The sequence below is a fragment of the Echinops telfairi genome, unplaced genomic scaffold, assembly GCF_000313985.2.
Source record: "Echinops telfairi isolate 266 unplaced genomic scaffold, ASM31398v2 ScPeMD7_5927;HRSCAF=6808, whole genome shotgun sequence".
NCBI classification, from domain to species: Eukaryota; Metazoa; Chordata; class Mammalia; order Afrosoricida; family Tenrecidae; genus Echinops; species Echinops telfairi.
In genome coordinates this window covers 49,697-63,364 of record NW_022109827.1, presented here as the reverse complement: position 1 = coordinate 63,364, position 13,668 = coordinate 49,697, and the positions used below count along the sequence as shown (strand labels likewise).

Sequence of the window (13,668 nt, the reverse complement as noted above, 5' to 3'; positions counted from 1 at the left end):
TCTTTGTTAGATGCTTTCTGCATCGCTCAATAATTTGTCCATAGACTCTTTCAATAGTGCACCTCAAATTTTTCTTTACTTCTTTTACTTTAAGATATGCTGAGTATGTGCTTCCATTTTTGGTTTTCAAACTCTAGGTCTTTGCACATTCCATTATAATATTTGACTCTGGCTTTTTCAAGCTGCCCTCTGAAATGCTCTGTCCAATTCTGTGACTTCATCTTTTCTTTCATTTGCTTAGCTACATCATTAGGCTGGCTTGGCTAGAGAGACAAATCCAGAGACACCCATATATGTATTTGTATATTAACTAATTGAGTAATTGTATATTAAGAAAACATCTCAGCCCAGTCCAGATCAAGTCTATAAGTCCTATATTAGCTCATAAGTCTGATATTAGTCCATTAGTCCCTCTTTAGACTCATGCAGCACATGGAATGCTGCAAAATACAAGAAGATCAAAGGCAAGTGAGTGCAAATCTTGTGGATCCAGTGCCAGTGGAAGCATCTCTAGGGCTCTTGCAGGTTTCAGGGTGGTCCAGTGTGTCTTGAAAACAGAAAGATGAAGCAGAGAGAGGGCCTCTTCCAGGTCTCAGCAAGTTTCAGTGTGACTTGCCAGCATGAAGATGAAGGCTAAGAGAGAGAAGAATTTCCCAGAATCCTCATGAGAAGGCCACATCCACAGGGTGGCATGTGGTAGTTACATAATCTGGTGCCACTTTGGGACTTGAGAGGATTAAGAGTGAAGTGGTGGAGTCTAGTCTGTAAGTCATAGCCATGAGGCCTCTGTGTGGGCATGGTCTTCTCCTGAGGATTCTGGGAATTCCAGTTTTTCTTGTTGGAGGCAGGAGACACTCTCAGCTCACTCCCTGTGAGACATTTCCAAGGAAAAGTCACATGAAGTTACCCTGAGGTAGTCCGAGTTTCAGAACTGAAGGAATCACATGGAGCCCCTGCCAGTGCTGAGATGCTTACAACGGCACTGGATCCACAAGACTTCCATCCCACTGGGCTGTGAGCTTCCTGCATTCAGCATCATTGTATGTGTTTTGTGAGTCTGAAGAGGACTTTATAGATTGGTATCAGACATGGACTAACATCGGACTTTGGGACTTGATCTGGACTGAGCTAGGATGTTTTCTCAATATTCAATTGCTCTTTCCTATACACATATGAGTCTCCCTGGATTGTTTCTCAGTCCATCCAGATTAACACAGCGAATCATCAAGCGGTGACCTTATTGAAAGGATATACCCCACCCCTACACTAATTTATGAAGTTAATGTGAAATTATATAACTAGTCATATCACATATCATCAAGTCTTTTGTCATTAGTGTTCAATGCATTAAATCTATTCTTGAGATGTTTTTGGAGTTCATGTAGCATAGACTCAAGGTCATATTTTGGTTCATGTGGACTTGTTATTTAAAAAAACTAATATATTAATAAGCTGAAAATGACTTTCAGGAGTAGCTTCAGTTCCAGGTTAAAAAGATATGTTAGGTCTATTGGATCATCAAAGATCCATAACAAACAATTATATTGATGTGAATGAGGGGGTTTGGAGTGGAGACCCAAAGCCCATCTGTAGAAAATTGGATATCCCTCCACAGAAGGGTTATAAGGAAGGGATGATTTAACCAAGGTTCAGTATAGCACTGATGAAACACACTTTATTCCTCTAGTTCCTAAATGCTTCCTCTCCCTACTACTATGACCCAGTTCTACCTTACAAATCTGGCGAGACTGGAGAACACACGCTGGTACAGATAAGAGCTCTCAGCATATGGAATTCAGGACAGATAACCCCGCTCAGGAGCAGTAGTGGGAGTAGCAATATTATGTGGGCAAGGGGACGGTCAGGGAGGGGGAAAGGAGAGAAAGGCGGAACCCATCACAAGGTTGGATATATAGTGTCCCCTGAAGGGGACAAATAATAATAGAAATGTGGGTGAAGGGAGAGGACAGTGTAAGATATGAAATAATCATAACAATACATAATTGAGCAAGGATTCCGGAGGGTGAGAGGGTGGGGGAGGGAGAGGGGAAAAAACAACTTATACCAAGGACTCAAGTAGAAAGAAAATGTTTTGGAAATGATGATGGCAAATTATGTACAAATACTCTGGATACAAATGATTTATGGAATGTTATAAGAGCTGTAAGAGCCCCCAATAAAATGATTTTTTAAAAAAGATGTGTTTGGACAATAAACTAAGGGGGTCCTCTATAAATTCAGCAAATCTGGTGTGTGTGTGTGTGTGTGTGTGTCTTCAACACGTTTGAGGTGTTTTGTTTGGGTTTTTTTCCCCCTACCTTTTAAACTGGACCTTCTATTATGTCTCTGGTGACAATGACAGGATGCTCAGTGTCAGTAGCCAGCACCATATAGCTCTTAAACTAGAAGAAGCTTAAGTTAACTTGGGCCATTCGTTCTGTAGATTAGTTTGAACCCTGAGTCTTTGTTCCAGGAGAAAGACACCAATAGTTGTATATTAGATGGCATTTGCACGTTTTTCAGATCCCGGATAGTTCTTACTAAACCAGAATGTAGAAGATTGTCTTTGTGAACTAAATGATGCCAGTTGACTTGTACCATGAGCTATGACTGACATTAGAAAAGCGGATCCCAGGTCTTTTTTCTCAGGAAATTCTGGGTGAACTTGAACCTTGAACCTTTTGGTGAGCCACCAAGTATTTTAACCATTTGTAACACCCAGGGTCTTCTTTTATTTTTTCCCTCACCACTCCTTCCTGGTTTTATCTTTTAAGCATAACCTCCCCTCTCCCACCTGGGGCATTTGTTAATTAAATGTTGTTAATAGGTAGGAATAGACAGTCATGTAATCTTTAAATTTAATGAAATCCCAGTTCTTTCCTTCTATGTGCTGCAACCATTCTTTGCAGGACACATTATCTTTCCCCCGACATCTTATTCATTTTGTTGTTGTTGAGAACATATGCAATACAGCATATCACTTCAATGACATCTACACCTACAATTTAATGATGTGATTACATTTTTCAAGTATACTGCCATTCCTTCCCTCCTATTCTGGTTGTTCCTCTTTATTAACATAACCTGTCTGCTTCCCAAGGTTCCTATCTAAACTTCGAAATTGCTGCTGTCAATTTGACCCCACATAGGTAGACTTTAAGGACTATTTCTCAATGGGGAAACCTTTTTACTAATTAAGCTAAACTGCTGTTTGGTTTCAGGAAGAATTCAGGGACTATTTTTGCTTGAAAGTTTGAAGATTGTTTCATGATAATCTTTAAATTTCAGGTGTGATCTATCCTCCATGGTTCCAGAGGGTTTGGAACGAATGAGAATTTGAAATTTTTTTTTTCACTAGCTGTACTACTTTTGCATTTTGTCCAAGAGCAATGGATAAGGGTCCCAACTTCCCCACATCCTCCCCAACATTTGTTATTTATTTTTGTTTTTACATCTTAGCCATCCATCCCAAACCACTGCCACTGACCTCCTTCTGTCGTATTTCAACTCTGTATAGGGTTTCTGAGGCTGTACATCTTCACGGAAGCAGATAGCCTCATCTCTCTCCCCCGGAGCAGCTAGAGGGTTTGAATGAATGGCCTTGCAGTTAACAGTCCAACAGTTACTGGACTTGGCCGCCAGGGCTCCTTTAGCCATCCAAGTGGTCGTGAAATGGTATCTCACTGTGGTTTTGAACTGCTTCTCTCTGATGCCATTTGAACGTCCTCTTTGATGAAATGTCCACTCCAGTTGCTTGTCCATTTTATGATTGGGTTGTGTGTTCTTTTTGTTGTTGAGTTGTGGAAATTTTGTTTATATTTTACTTATTACATTTTTGTCAAATATATAGTTTCTCAAGATACTCGCCTAGGAAATATTTTGTCTTTTCATCATCTTGGTAATATCTTTTGATGAGCAAAAATTTTACGTTTTTAAGAAGTTCTATTTTTTTTACTTTATTGAGTCCTATGCTGTTTGGGCTTTTGTTATATTAGAAAATGCATTGTTGAAACCTCAGCCTCGCAGTGCTACCTCTGCCTAATTATTGTATTAAGATTTGTGTTTTTGAGTTTTGCACATTTAGGTCCTGAATCCATTTTAAATTTGTTTTGTTTTGTGGGTGATGGGAAGCATGGATATTGTTTATTTTTCTGATTTCGAAATACAATTTGCCAACTTGATTCATTGAGATTTTTTTCTCCCTTATCAAATGGGCTTATCAAATTGGCTTATCAAATTACCCTCCTTATGAACAATCAATGGGCCAAAGATGCGTGGATTTATTCCTAGCCTTGCGATTTAATTTCATTGCTCTGTGTGTCCCCTGTGATACCCATACTAGGCTGTTTTGGCCACTGGAGCAGTACAGGATGTTTTCAAACCAGACAGCGTGTGTTCTACTAGTGTGCTCTCGTTGTTTGAGATATTCAAGGCCTGTGGGGCTGACTTGAAGAATGGGGCTCTGGTGGTTTATGAGGTGGTCCCCTCCAACAGCCCTCCGTACGTCTGCTACGTCACCCTGCCCGGCGGGAGTTGCTTTGGGAGCTTCCAGTTCTGCCCCACAAAAGCCGAGGCCCGGCCGAGTGCCGCAAAGATTGCCCTTATGAATTCCGTGTTTAATGAGCACCCCTCCCGGAGAATCACCGACGAGTTCGTTGAGAAGAGTGGCTCCGAGGCCCTGGCATCTTTCAACGGCAACAGGGAGGAGGCTGACAACCCCAAAACACAGGGATTGGTGCCTTTCGATTCATGTTGGAGTCTAACAAGGGCAAGTCAATGTTGGAGTTCCAGGAGCTAATGACCGTTTTCCAACTGCTGCACTGGAATGGCAGCCTGAAGGCCATGAGGGAAAGACAGTGCTCCCGGCAGGAGGTGTTGGCGCACTATTCACACCGAGCCCTGAATGATGATATTCGCCACCCAATGGCACTGGACTTACAAAATCATTCTTTGTAAAGTTGAGGACTGGTTTTTCTATTTCTGTAAAGCGCTGGGAATTTTTATCAGTACATTGAATCTATAGATTGCTTTGGGTATTCTTGACTTTATAAAAATTATATTACGTAATATTTATCCACTTGGGTTTAACTTATTTCACTAAGTAGAATGTCCTTCAGATTCATTCAGGTTTTATGATGTTTTGCAGACTCCTCATTACTCTTCATTGCCGCCTAATATTTTTGTATGAATATACAATAATTTGTTTATCCATTCATTTGTGAGCAGTTGGGTTATTTCCATCTTTCTGCTATTGTGAATAGTGTTGCAAAACCATGGGGTGTGTATACGTCTGATCGTGTCACTGCTCTGTTTGTGCGTGTGCTCTTCCTCTTCTATCTCTATTGTAGCTGCGCGAGCTCTGAGGCATTTCTATTTCAAGCTCTTTGAGGACGTGCCATACCCTTTCCCATGGTGTTGATGCCATTTTACCATCTCACTAGCAGTGTAGATGAGTCCCAATCTCCCCACAACCTCATCAGAGAGTGTGTTTTCCTGGAAACATTTCACTACAATCTCTGACATAATATCCTTAGATAACTGGCAATATCTAGAGATGAATAGTGCTGTTTTTATGAATCATCTGCTGACTATCTTGATGACTAAAAAGGACTTCCCTTCGTGAGCAATTAATTTAGGTTACAGGGCAGGGAAAAATATAGTAAATCTTAAGAATTAATCATTTCAAAAGTTTAGTGGAGCAGAAAATTGAAATACATGACACTAGCATATGACATCGCACAGAATCAGAGAGTTTTTAGTGTTAGAAAGTTTGATGATCTACACTGGCTATTTCAATATGTCTCTATGTTTCTATGGAAGGCTAAATTTCATTAAATGCTATTCCTAAAGCTGTTTGTTGTTCAACCCAAATATATTGAAGGCTTTTTCTTTTCTTCCTCCTGAATCTGGACCTTCAAGGTGAACTCAAATATAGGATCTCATGTTTGACAATCATAGGCATACAAAAGGGGCTCCAAAAAGGTTGTGGACAAATTTAATGAAAAGATATAAATTTTTTCTATGAACTTTTGAAGCTTCCTTATGTGTATATGAGATATATTAAGATATAATTGTTACAAGTTAAGATGCACAAAATGCTGTAAAAACACTGCGGTGGAGGCAACTACTGTTTCCTAAGTGAGGTGGTTAGTGAAATTTTGTTGTCACTTGAATCAGGTTTTGAAAGACAGAGGAGTTTATCTGTCTAAAGGCCATGATCAGGCAAATGATTTTTGGTAAGGACTTGAGAGGAAGAATGAAAAAAGTGTTTATTTACTGTGGTTAATACCAGATACCTTTTTGAATATCATTATGTGTCATTTAATATCCACAACAACCATTTTACAGACCGGTAAACAAATTTGGGGAAGTTAAGTATTGTGTCTCCATTTCACACTTCTAGAATCAAATTATCTAATTAATCCCCAAAAAGCCAGAGTACACGTTTTATGTTACCAATCATTGTTAATGTAAAGACAACAAAAATGCTCACAACTGGACCAATAGACAAGATGATAATACATTGAGAATAAATGGAAGTAGTCAGGGATATCATCTTGTTTGGATCCACAATCAATGCTCATGGAAGGACAGGTCAGGAGACCAAATGACACCTGGCATCGGGTCAATCTGCTGGGCAAATCCTGTGAAAATCGGTGCAAAGAAGGGTGTTACTTTGAGGACTGACTGTCCCTTGACCCAAGTCTTTTTAATCTCTTCATATGCATGTGAAAGCTGGACACCACAGACCAAAGAAGAGTCCTCCGTGCATTTGAATTATGGTGCAGGTGAAGGATATTGAAAGTATCACAGACTGCCAAAATAATAAAGAAATCTGTCTTGAAAGATGTAGACCCGGAATGCTCCTTAGAAGCAAAGATGGCAGGGTTTCACCTTGTGTAGTTTAGATAGGTCATCAGGAGAGAACAGTTCCTACAGAAAGACATCATGCCTAGTACAGTAGAGAGACCACGAAAAGGGGAAGACAGTCAACAAGATGGACTGACACAGTGGCCGCAGCGACAGACTCAAACAGAACAATGGTGAGGCTGGCGCAGGACAGGACAGTGTTTCCTTCTGTTATACATAGGGTTGCTATGGGTCCAAACCAAGTCAATGGCAACTAACAACACTCATGGTTTTAAAAAGTATGGTTGGGTATTTTGAGTGGAAATGGAGTGGTTGGAGTTATGGCTGGAAAAGTAGGTTTGAGAAAAATGGAAAAGAAATGAACTTTTCTTATTAAGAGCTTGCATTGAGAAGTACAGGCAATTGGTAAAGGCCAAAGCGTTAAGAAGAAACTATCCAATAGCTGTACTCCAGTGAAGTAGTTGGTGAATTGTGGGAAAGGGTGATTTGAGGATAAAGGCCATATTAAAAGGTGGCCATCAGGAGTGACTTTACAATTAAGATCCGTCAGATGTGCTAAAGTCCAAATAAGATGTTCTCTGATACATCATTCCCTCCCCTTTGATTTATTGCTGAAAGTATAGATCATTGTCTTAGCTCATGTGATTAAAACAATACGTAAACATAGCCAAAGAAGGATCTGGTCAATGCATCCTAACGCTATTTAAATAATTACATCGTAGAATATACTCAAACACTGTTTAACATCCTAAAGAATGAATTTTCCATGTAGTTTAAGATAAACTACTTAACAAGGACAGAAGATGTATTTTGTAGAATGTGCATACCATCTTATTTACATTTTTAAAGCTGTCAACTCCTGGGAGTTAAGTTCACTAAGTGTTCATGTAGTTATAGGCATGATTTGTTGCATGTTCAGCATATGCAACAAAAGCCTTATTATATAAAACAAACCAACAATTTCTTATAATTGCTTTTAATTTATTACTAGCTCAATGTCACAACATTTAGTATGCATATGAAAACAAGGCATTAATCAAGATTTTTCTGGTTGCGTTCGTGTGGGTGAGCCAAGTTTGTATGTACCTGTGATTTTTGACCCTCCCATGGATTACCTGGGTAGTAACCCAAACAGGCATGGATATCTAACAGTATACACTGTTAATTTTAGAATAAAACAACAATTATGACAGGAAACTTTCTAATATAGTGTGCACTTTCCTTAAGTGAGTTTCTTCTTTGGAATTATTTTATGCAGTTATCTGATGCCACCCCAGAACACTTATTGCAACTTGCTTATCATGAGTCACGTTGGCTTGTTGGTGTGTTCCTGAAGGACTGTGCCCAAGCATTGGCCAGGGCCATGTGATTCAACTAACCATTAGTCAGACAAAAGCAAATATAAACAATATTTGTAAATCTCTGTCTTTCACTTTTAGCCTATAACTTAAAAGCTGAGTCTCATAAATTTGAGGAAAACGAGACAAAAGCTTATGAAGGGAGAGCCTGGTAGGGTAATTAAAAGAATCTGGAGACATTGCTTGAATTGGTTATACTCTATCTTGCAAAATCAAAACTGAAGTTTTCTGAAAATAGTAAACATTCTTTTCCTAGTGTTTTCCCAGGCACCCGAACACAAACCAAAACAAATCCTAAACAGTATGGAAATAATGTTATGTCTCCTTTGGAATAATTTTCAACCACTTATTTTGCATTGTAGCTGAGATAAAAAGAATTCTCGGAATGCTCCCTTGCAGTGTTGAACGCAGTTGGAATTCAGTATTATATGATTTGAAACAAGCCTAGCACTTGAAGGGTATAAAATCCTTGTATTTCATCACTAGGAGAGACCATTTCTTTATAAGTCAGAGTGTTATACAAAATAGCAGCTGAAAGGACAGGGAGCTTGAGAAAGGAAATAGAAATCTGGCGGAATTACTCGTCTTTGTTTAGTTTAAAGGCACATCCAAAGAAAGAGATTAAGGACAAACATTGATGAAAAATATTGATAGTACAAATTTACTAGTATTGACTAAGCCTTATTACCCATTAATAACGTGGTGTTTTGAATGCTGCTAAAAATGACTGTGCTTCACATACTTGGGACATGTCGTCAGGAGAGATCAGTCCCTGGAGAAGGGCAGCATGCTTGGTAACGTAGATCTGCAGTGACAAAGAGGAAGGCCTTCACCAGGGTGGACTGACACAGCGGCTGCATCCATGACCTCAGACATAGGACGATTTTGAGGAAGCAGTGTTTCATTCTGTTGTTCATAGGGTTGATATGAGTTCGAACTGACTCAGCAACAACTCAACAACTAACAACAACATCTAAAAATGTAATGAAACTCATTGCCATTGATGTGCTTCCAACTCATGGTGGGCCCACGTGTATCAGGGTAGAACTGTACACCATTTTCAGTGGCTGAATTTTGGAAGTAGAGAGTCGAGTCTTTCTTCTTAGGTGCCTCTAATTGGACTCAAACCGCAAATCTTTTCGTAGGCCAAGCACATTAACTGTTTGCTCCACTGACGGAGAAAAGCAAAACAATAAAACTTTATTCTCAATTGTCACTGCTAACATGAAGAAAGGCTCCTGGGACACAGGGAACCAACCTGGAATCAGACGGCTAATGGAGACCTGTTACTATTTTACTATAGTGAAGAATTTAAGCAGATCCTAGAAAGCGATTATATAGATATACAATTCGTGTGTGTGTGTGTGTGTTTGTGTGTGTAGTACTCAAAGTTTCCTAGCTATTTTAAAAGGATTCAAGAGAACCCTTTCAAGAAAAGACAAAGAGAGAGATAGAGATAACGAAAGTGTTAAGGCCATGTATTCTCAGACCCCAGGGGGAGACACAGAAAGAGTTGGTTCTTTCGGCCCCACATGGAGGGTCACTGGGGGAGGATCCTGCCTAGACAGTCTCATGCTGGACACTTGAAGGTAATACATGATTTCAAATTATTCAGAATAAATGGCACATGAGCAAAGAACCCTTGCATTTCAGTTCATCTGTGGCTAACTATGGAAGGAGCCTTGGTGGTCCAGTGGCTAAACACACCAATTGATTGCAAGCCAGAAAGCTGTGAGCTCAAACCCATCAGCCATTTCCTAGGAGAAATATGGAGCAGTCTGCTCTCATAGATTGACAGCCTTGGGAACACTATGGGGCAACTCTACTCTTTCCTATAGTGTCACTGGGGGTGGCAACGAGTTTGGTTCCTGACTTTGGTGATCAGCTGCAATTCTCTGCTGAGAGAGTTCAGTAGGGACACCCAGCACTGCCCTTACAATATTAGCTCATATGTCTGATACCAATCTATAAAGTCCTCTTCAGACTCAAGAAACACATGCAATAACACCAAATGCAGGATCACAGTCCAGTGGGTACAAAGTCTTATGGATTCAGTGGTGGTAGAATCATCTCAGCGCTGGCAGAGGTCTCCACGTGGCTCCTCCAGTTCCCAGGGCACGGGATCTATCAGCGTAGTGCCATGCGTCTTGTCAGTAGAACGTCTCTCAGGGAGTAAGCAAAGAGCGAGAGAGTTTCCCGCCTCCAAGGAGGAATACAGGAATTCCCAGAATCCTCAGGGGAAGGCCATGCCCACACAGAGGCCTCATTGGCTATGACCCGATTGACAGACCTGACTCTACCCCTTCACTCTTAATCCTCTCAAATTCCAAATTGACCCCAGATTATGTAACTACCACACCACCCCAGTGCTGAGATGCTTCTACCACCACTGGATCCCCAATACTTTCCATCCACTGGCCTGTGATCTTCCTGCATTCAGCGGCGTTGCATGTGTTGCATGAGTCTGAAGAGGAATTTATAGATTGGTATTGGACATATGGGCTAATATCAGTTTATGGACTTGACCTGGACTGGGCTGGGACGTATTTTTAATGTACAATTACTCTTTGATATAACGTTATCTCTTCTACACATATGAATATCTATGAATTTGTTTCTCTAGTGTACCCAGACTAAAACAATGGTGGTGATGTGAATCAGGGAAGAGGCAAGAGTGTACTGACCTGGTGGTAGTCGTGACTATCCTGGATTAGGAAACATTGCTTTTGTGCATCATGTGGATTATAGATACCAGTGTGGACTAGGACCTGAGTCTGAATTTGCTACAATAAACTTGGTTTTGTTTGTGTAAACCAGTTATCTAAATATAAAGTCTTTGAAAGAGATACAAGGGATGCCATTTGAAATTTCTGGAAAACCACTGAGCAATACAATTTATTATTTACTTATTCAACAGAATAAAGAGTGGAGAGTTAGAAAGATCCTTTTGAATCTATAACGAGTGGCAGGGGAAGAGAATTACCAATTTTCCAGCTGTTTGGAGTGAAACAGCACTCTCTGGGATTCACATTTCATATCCAGAGTTGTTTAACCAGCAAAATGCTGAGGTGAATAAATATGAAACCATGAAGCTGAGGCTCAGGAAAACTGTTTGGTCAGAAATGTTTCTGGAACGAGCCTTCAGCTTTAGTTATTTCTGTTCCATCGGTCAGTGATGAAATGTGCTATAATCAGCTTGCTAAATTACCCACGAAGGGAGGTTGCCTCTCGTGGTTTTAAAGTATCTTCTTTCAGAATTTTGATGTGGCAGCACATCCCCTAACAGCTTATTTCCTTCGGGATCTGAAGTGAGAGCCAAAACCAGGAAAAAGAGAAAAGATCTCTCACCTCACTGTGAACCCTTTCCATGTTTAAACATAAAGATACTCTCACAATCTTGCCCACATGAAACACTGCTACAGACTCTCAGCATGCAGTATGCAAGGGACCCAAGGCCGATTCCTCACCAGAATAAAATCAGAGACGATGTCTTGGCCAGCACCATACTTTGTCCAAACATGAAACTGAAGCTAAGATGAGCGAGCTACTTTTTTTTTCTGTAACAATGTAATTGGAGAAAATGTAAAAAGGCGCATGTGTCTTAGATACCTCGAGCTGTTTGTAACACAAATAGTGGTGCCCAAGAACAGAAATGTATCTTCATTATACCCATTCTTTCCTTATTGGCTCCCTGACTTGAACATGATCGATGCCTGGTGTCTGCCTTCCTTATGTCTGTGGGTCTTTTCATAGCCACACAGGCAGAAAACACCCGAGGGAAACTCCTTTTGGGACCGACTGATGGATTGCCTCACATCCTAAAAGGTAGCTTGCTTTATTTAGGGCCAATTGATTTAATCATGCTTAACTATAACACAAACGAGAAAAGTGTTTGGCCAAACACTTGTGAGCCATAGGCTAGTCAAGTTGACAGTGTGACAATGTGCCAACAGTATTAACGTCTTTGGTGGTCCGCCAAGAGTTTGTGTCTACTGAGTGGTTCTAATTTCTACTTAGCTGCAATGAGTTTGTAAGAAAATGGAATGGAACGATAATGGGTTATTTCCATGAATATTTGGAAGTCCCTTTGTATTTATTGACTTCAATAAAATAAGAAGCCCTGGTGGCATAGTGGGTTATGTATTAGTGTACTTAACCACAAGGTCAGCAGTTCAAAACCAGCAGCCCCTCTGCAGGAGAGAGAAGATGCTTTCTACTCCACTATTGAGTTACAGTCTCAGAAACCACAGGGGCAGATTAACCCTGTCCTGCAAGGTTGCTGAGTCAGAGTAGACTCAATGGCAGTGAGTCTTTTTTTTAAAGAATAGCACAAAATAGCTAGTAATATCAGTATGTTTTCTTTGTACATATAAAGTTATTAACAAGATAAATGAGTACTGATTGTTTTAGCCTGGGTACATTAGAAAAACAAATCCACAGAAACTAATGTACATAAGAAAGAGTTTTATATAAAGGGTAATTGTACATTAATCATCCCAACCCAGTGCTGTCCAAGCCCATAAATCTGACATTAGCCCATATGTCCGACACCAATCGACAAAATCCTCCTCAATCTCACAAAACACACGCAATGATGCTGACTGCAGGAGGAAAGCCGAATCAGTGAGCCTATAAATACCTCAGTGCTGGCAGGGGTCTCCACGCGGCTGTTCCAGCACCCAGGGCTGCATCAGGGTAGGTCCATGTGGCTTCTCTTGCTATGTGGTGGAATTCCTTGTATTTACCTAGAATTTGCTGTAATAAGCACTTTAAAAAATTGTATAGCTAGTTAATGGTCAAATACATCTATTCTAACTTCTACTATAGTAGAATTAAATATCCTGGGTGCTTAGTATGGAATTTGCTCTACCCTCCAACTCCTTCTTCCCCAAACAAACAAAACTAACTAATATACTGTATGAACATAACTAATCTCGTGGTTGTTAGTTTATTCTAGGTGTATGTTTTAGTTCCCCTTTTAATTTTCTTTCTTTTTAAAATTTTTTATAAAGTGTTTTATTGGAGGCTCTTACAGCTTTATAGCAATCCATGCATCAATTGTATCAAGCACATTTGTACTTATGTTGCCATCATCATTTTCAAAACATTTTCTTTCTACTCGAGTCCTTCATATCAGCTCCTCTTTTCCTTCCCTCCCTCACTTTCCCACTGCGAACCCTTGATAAATTATACATTTTATTGTTTTCATATCTTACACTGACAGCTTTGTCCCTTCACCCACATTTCTGCTGTTCATCCTCCTCAGAGGAGGGTATACATCAATCATTGCAATCCGTTCCCTCTTTGTCCCCTTTCTCCCCCAACTTTCTCTCTATTCTCATGGTCTCAATACTCCCATTGCTATTCCTGGATTCCATGTGTCAAGAGCTCTTATCTGTACCAGTATACACGCTCTGGTCTAATTGGGTTTCTAAGATAG

General features: G+C 40.1%; 1 pseudogene; it reads left to right on the top strand.

Moving 5' to 3' along the window:
- The first annotated feature begins 423 nt into the window (after window positions 1-423).
- On the top strand, window positions 424-4,956 carry LOC101649251 (annotated as a pseudogene).
- The last annotated feature ends 8,712 nt before the right edge of the window (window positions 4,957-13,668 follow it).